A 6,001-nucleotide genomic window follows, 5' to 3' on the forward strand; every position below is an offset into this window, starting at 1 on the left:
AATAAATTTAATAAATTTAATTTAATAATAAATTTCAAGTCTTGTAAACAACTTCAGTGTTTTTTTGTGATCTTCAGAAATTTTTCTGCTATTGGCCTGTGTAATGCCCTTGAGATGTCTGTTTAGTTTTCCCTAGTTGCTTCATATCTTTCATCATGTTTTTTCATGTTCTCTCAGTTTTGGCTGTCTACAAGTTCTTTGAAAAAGGAGCACCTTACACTTAAATATGTACATCAATAAAATAAAAATGAAAAGTCCTTGTGATGTATCAGAAAAGTATACAGAAGATAAATCAGATTCTCAGTAAATTTCCTGTTACCTTAGGTTTGGGGTTTTTTTTTTATTTGTTTGTTTTATTTTGTTATGGTTTTTTTGTAACAGACCTGGATTTCAGCTGAGTTAAAAAACATACCTATGTAAATACGTGAACCTTAGACTTCTTTTTGAATTTACCATTTTTCTTGAACCCAATTCTGGTCTTAGTTACTTCACTGGAGGTTTGGAATAGCTGAACAATAACTGGTAAAAAGTGCTTCAGAAACACTAACGTTTGAAATGTAGGAAATATCTGCATGGTTTTAATTCTTGTGGCATTACAGTCAAAAGTACAAATTGCAGTGACAAATTCAAGTAGTCTCAGTGTAAACTGGGCTGAGAGTCGAATTATGGCAATGCTGAGCACTGTTGAAGATGTCATTCTGAATGGTAGCAAATTATATCAAAACATCTGTTAGCTGCTGGGGTTTTTTTTGTGGTGGGTTTTTCTGTGGTTTTGGGTTTCGTTTTGGTTTTTTTTATGGGTCAGGAAGACAGATTGTTCGCCTTGTGCAGCCATGAATCTTCCTCACAATGAATTTACCTGAGAAGACTGCAGTACTGGTGATGAACACCCACCTCTCTTGATAATCTTAGTTTTCTAGATTTTTTTTCTATGTCTAAATAGGAGTCAGATGTAGTCACTCAGACTGCAGGGAATTTCTGCCCAATCTGTTATTATATTTAATCTGACAATTAAACATTGACTCCAGTTCCTCGTCAAATTTGTCTGTATTTTTGGGCATCTCCTGGGCAAAGATCAAAACTACCTGTGGTGTGGTATGACCACTCATCCTGATGTAGAAAGCCTGAAACATGACCAGGTCTCAGTCCTGGAGAATCAACAAATATGTTTTCATTTTTCATAAAGGTGGCATATATTTGCAGGTCGATATTGTGGCTGTAGTGTTGATAGATGATGAGGTAAGAGGGCTGAGGTAGGCAGAGAATCCATGTTGCGAAAGCAGGTGGATCTGCAGCTCCTGGTAGTTCAATATCACAGAGTGATATCCTGATTCCTGTAATGCAGTTGGTGGTGACCAAATTCTTTTTGTCTGTGCGGCCGTACAGACCCTGCTAGGCTACCCAGCTCTACTTGTGGATGAATTTTGCCTTGTCTTAATACAGTTCTTTTTATCTGTTTTAAATGTAAACTAATCCTTTTTGACCAATACTGGGATATATCTCATATGAAAGATAATTTCTTCAGGGCACAACAATTATTCAGATTTCTATATGACATAAAAAGATGCCTGCAATAAGGGAAGGACTTCATTTGGAGCAGGTTACCTTTCTTTCTTTTCAGGGTGGGATTATTGTGAGCTAATTTGGATATGTGGCTTATAACTTGCTTACCACAGAGATGTAAATATTTAGTAGGACACCACTGGTAATAGTCTATGAATGTCCTCATTCAGTTTAAGGAAGAAAAAACCTCCACAAACAACACAACTTTAACTCTCTTCTCACAGGAGTTTTCAGGACAATATAATTTTTATTTTCTCTGATGCTGTGAAGAGCTCAGGGATAATTCATGAATTTGCTCAGAAAATAACTTGTAATGTCTATTCCCTATACACCAACACTTTCATGTGCTGTTCTGTGGCAACCCCATGAGTACCATAGTATTGAGTCAAAACCAACCTATAGTAAATTTCCTCAGAGAATGAAAATTATGAATGTGAATTGGTGGAACCATAAAAGAGATGTACCCTTTTAAGCTGCTTAGATCCTTCACACAAAAGAGCCCCAGGAGTTCTTATGCCTTGGAGCTAAGACCAGATCAATGAAATAGAAAGGAAAAAGCTTTACATCTGCTGCCATACGGAGACTCATGCAATAGTAGCCAAGTTGTAATGAACAGGTTTCCAGGGTGTTGGGTGTATAGAAGCCAAATTTATTTTGTGACTAATATGGAGCATTTAAAAGGTTGGAATTTTAAAGGCACAGCTGAAACTTGCATATCAGAATGAAAATGTTCCCCAGTAACAGGAATAACAAAGAGTCCTGCTAACTTCAGAAAACTGGAGATCACTTGAAGCATTACTCAAGAGTTATTGGTCTTTGAACATTTGCTTCCTGCTTAAGTTTCTAACAGCGCTTAACATCTAGCCTTTCACTACGAGTGAAAGATACCTCTTGTGGAATAAGCTATTGATAGTCCCCAATTCTAAGAGTTATTTATATTATTATATTCTTTTATAGCATTACTTATATTGTGTATTATATGCTATTTATAGTTTTATTGGCATCTCAGAGCTAGGTATGGGTACGTAACAATCCATGTAATTTGTAGATCAAAGAAAATAGTAATTGTGACACAAAGTAAACTACTAAATACAGTTTGACTTCAAAGGAAAATAAATAGTTTAAAAGCAATATTTGTGTACTCTCAAAGTAAACTGAATAAATAAACACAAATGTTCAGACATTTTAGATGGGCATACATTTAAATAGAAACTATATTTTTTAAGAGAAGTAACAGACTGGAGACCGATTTTCTCATCAATACACTCTTACTCTTATACATCTTTGCGCTGAGGAGAGACTACTTCAGCACTGGGAGCTTAAAAGCAGCTTTTTTGAGCTTTGGTTCAGTACTCAGGTGTCTAAAAATGATGTCCACAAATGCATGCATGCCTGCAAAACTGGTTGAAAAGTGTTCAGTACACATAATTTCTCCCTGCAAGTCTAGGTCATTTTATTTTAAAATACTTTTCTGGGACAGTAAGGACCAGCTGAAAATTTGGTCTATATTGTGTGAAGAATATCACCTTCAGAATGTATGAAAGTTGCTTGATGAAACTGAAATCATACATGCACCCTTTTTAACTAATATGCTAACACTGTTCTGAGATCCTGCTTATTATTCTGGAATTTTAAAATGTACTGTGGCATGTGGAAGATAGAGTTATAGTACTTCTATGAGCTGTTGTGTATGCATGTATGTGATATGGCATGGTAGCACCTACTGCAGTTTTAAGGTGAGTTAATAGGTACTTCTCTGTAACCACATAGTTACTCATTAGTAGAGTTTCATTAACTGATAACACCAAATTTATAGGTAACACTAGATTTGCAAGCAATCCAGAAAGCTAAAATGTCTCCATTGTATCCCCATATATTTTCACTGTAACTAACACAGAGGTCAAAACGATACTTCTCCAGAGAAGCTAGCAGTCTGGTGCATACCCAGACTGAGATATTGTTTAAAGAAGATAATTTGGCAAAGTTCCCGTAAGCCGCATCTTGAATATGGGCTTAATGTGTCCTTCAAGGTATGACACTTAGAGATCCATCTAGCCAAAATTCCTAAAAGCTTTTGAAAATCTTAAGTGACTTTTGAGAGGCATGTAGCAACTCAGGAAAACCAAGATGTGTTTTAATCTAATTTCCACAGCTGCTGGTTTCAGGTAGTGGCCAGTTTGGTCTTCTGCAAATGAATTATTTGCATGCCAGTCCAGTGTTCTTGCTGTGGAGCCACAGAAGATGTTTACTTAAGTTGTGAATTTAAAATTATTCATGAAGATCTTTCACTCACAAGCCATTTGCCTCAGACTCATTTCACAAGTGTCTCTGCTTGTTTTGGCAAGTCTTTAAACTCTTTATAACTTTGTCTACATTAAAAGCCTTGTAAGTGTAAACAAATGCAGGTAATTTTCATCAAGATGTCAGTTTTCCATTCATGTTTCATTTCCAGAAGTAAGATACTTTTGGAAAGAGCATGCAACTGCTGCTGAGAATGCAGTTTTAAACATAATGAATATGCAAAATTAGCAAATCTAGAAAGCATGTCCTTTATTGCACTCCAAAGGCACCACAAGCCTAGAGGAAACTTCATGTTACCTGCCTCTTCATTTCTCAGCACAAGGAGATTCTTTGTCCTGACCCTTTCCAGGTATCTGACGGCATCAGTTTCTAGCTTCCGCTTTTCCCTTTTGTAGTCTTACTACAAATAAAATAACAAAGATAATTTGTTTAGAAAAGAATAAAAATAACATTTACCCAGGCTTGCATATAAGACAATGATGATACAGAAGGGAAAGCAGATGCAGCAGGGAGAGTTCTTCATCCAGGTTCACTTGCCAGACTCTCCAGCCATTTTGGGTAATTCTGCATACTCCCTTGCATTTTAATATAAAATAATAAAAAATTCCAGTGATTGCAATGTTGGTCTATAATATTGACATATAAAATACATAACCATTTTCCTGCTGATCATCTCATTACATCTACTTCTTCTTTTAGAAAGCCCCAGCTGCTAGGGACAAGATAAATTTCTCTCTGCAGCCGAAGAGGGCCTGCTCCACTGGGATTAAAGTGGGAATTACACTGAACACTTCTAGAAAGCAGGTCAATACCTAAATATGGATTTATGTACCTAACTTTAGTCAAACATGTTGACCTAAGAGATTGGGACAAGGACATGTATTATGACAGTGGGAGAATTAAAGAAGGACCCCAGGAGCCTTGGTGCTCTGCCATTTTTTTAATCCATAGAAGACTGCTTCAGTACTTACAGTACTCCTCCTTATAAAAGGTTAGTCCAGCCTGCCCGTGCTAGTTCACAGAATCTCAGTTAAATCTGTTTCTAGGCATTGTACAATCCTGAGAAGCAAATTTACTGGTACAGCTGAGTCTCTTATGGCATTGGATCACTGTTTTTACTGTGCCAGTTGGCAGAGACCAGGCAGTTTAGTTACTCTGCTACTGGATAAATTTGATCACTTGATAATCTGAAGGTTGAAAGCTGCAGAGGCAGGGAGAATCACCTCTGAGAGCGGGCATTCAATTTGTAAGTGCTAAGGGAGATTTCCAAGTTTACCCTGAACAATGCCAGTGATACCTCCCCAGGCACTTTGGCTTTGTTCACCACGTCCCCATCAGTGGTCTTGCATAGTCTGTCATCATAGGCCTGAAAATGTGTTGGCTTTTTATTAAATAAGCATTCCAACAATATAGTAATAATAATAACAACAACAACAACAACTACAACAACTACAATAATAATAATAAAGCTATGTCATAAAGATTTGTCCATATGGGAAAATATATAATTTAACAGAAGTCCAAGGAAGTATTCATTCTTTGCGCTATGATTGCCTTTTCTTGCTTCTTTTTGCAGTATGTCTAAGCATCCTATACATCCTATATATCTTTTCATCCTTTTAGGTTTTCAGTACCTGGGCTTAATGTACATGTTTTATGCACTTTTGAATTTTTAACATTGTTTCTTCTGTTGGGTTTCCACTGTTGATAACTTTCCTATTGCTCTCTGTTTTTAGCATCCCATTTTATTTTTTACATCTCACAGTTTACGACTAAGGCAGATTTTAAAGCTAGACAGCCACTGAGGAGTTTACTGAAAATTTGTCAGATTGCACTGAACTCTTGGGGCACTGGATTCTCAGTCCTGTGGAAGCTGAGGTCCTTGCTTTTCTGTCCAATTCTGTGTCCACAAGGTCACAGTAATGGCATTTCCAGAACATTCACAGTGCTTTTCACAAGACCTCCTCTCTACTCATGAGAAATAAGCTGTGCAAGGTCCTTTTGTGCACTTTGAAGAAAGCCCTCTTTTCAGTGTGTCCAACTAGATGCGCATAGGAGAAACTATTTTTTTTCCTGGGAAGAGAGCCAGAGGTCAGGTGCCTTTCTTAAGTGGTCAGTTTTCAGCAAGTAATAGAAT

Source organism: Phalacrocorax aristotelis, chromosome Z, assembly GCF_949628215.1.
Source record: "Phalacrocorax aristotelis chromosome Z, bGulAri2.1, whole genome shotgun sequence".
NCBI classification, from domain to species: Eukaryota; Metazoa; Chordata; class Aves; order Suliformes; family Phalacrocoracidae; genus Phalacrocorax; species Phalacrocorax aristotelis.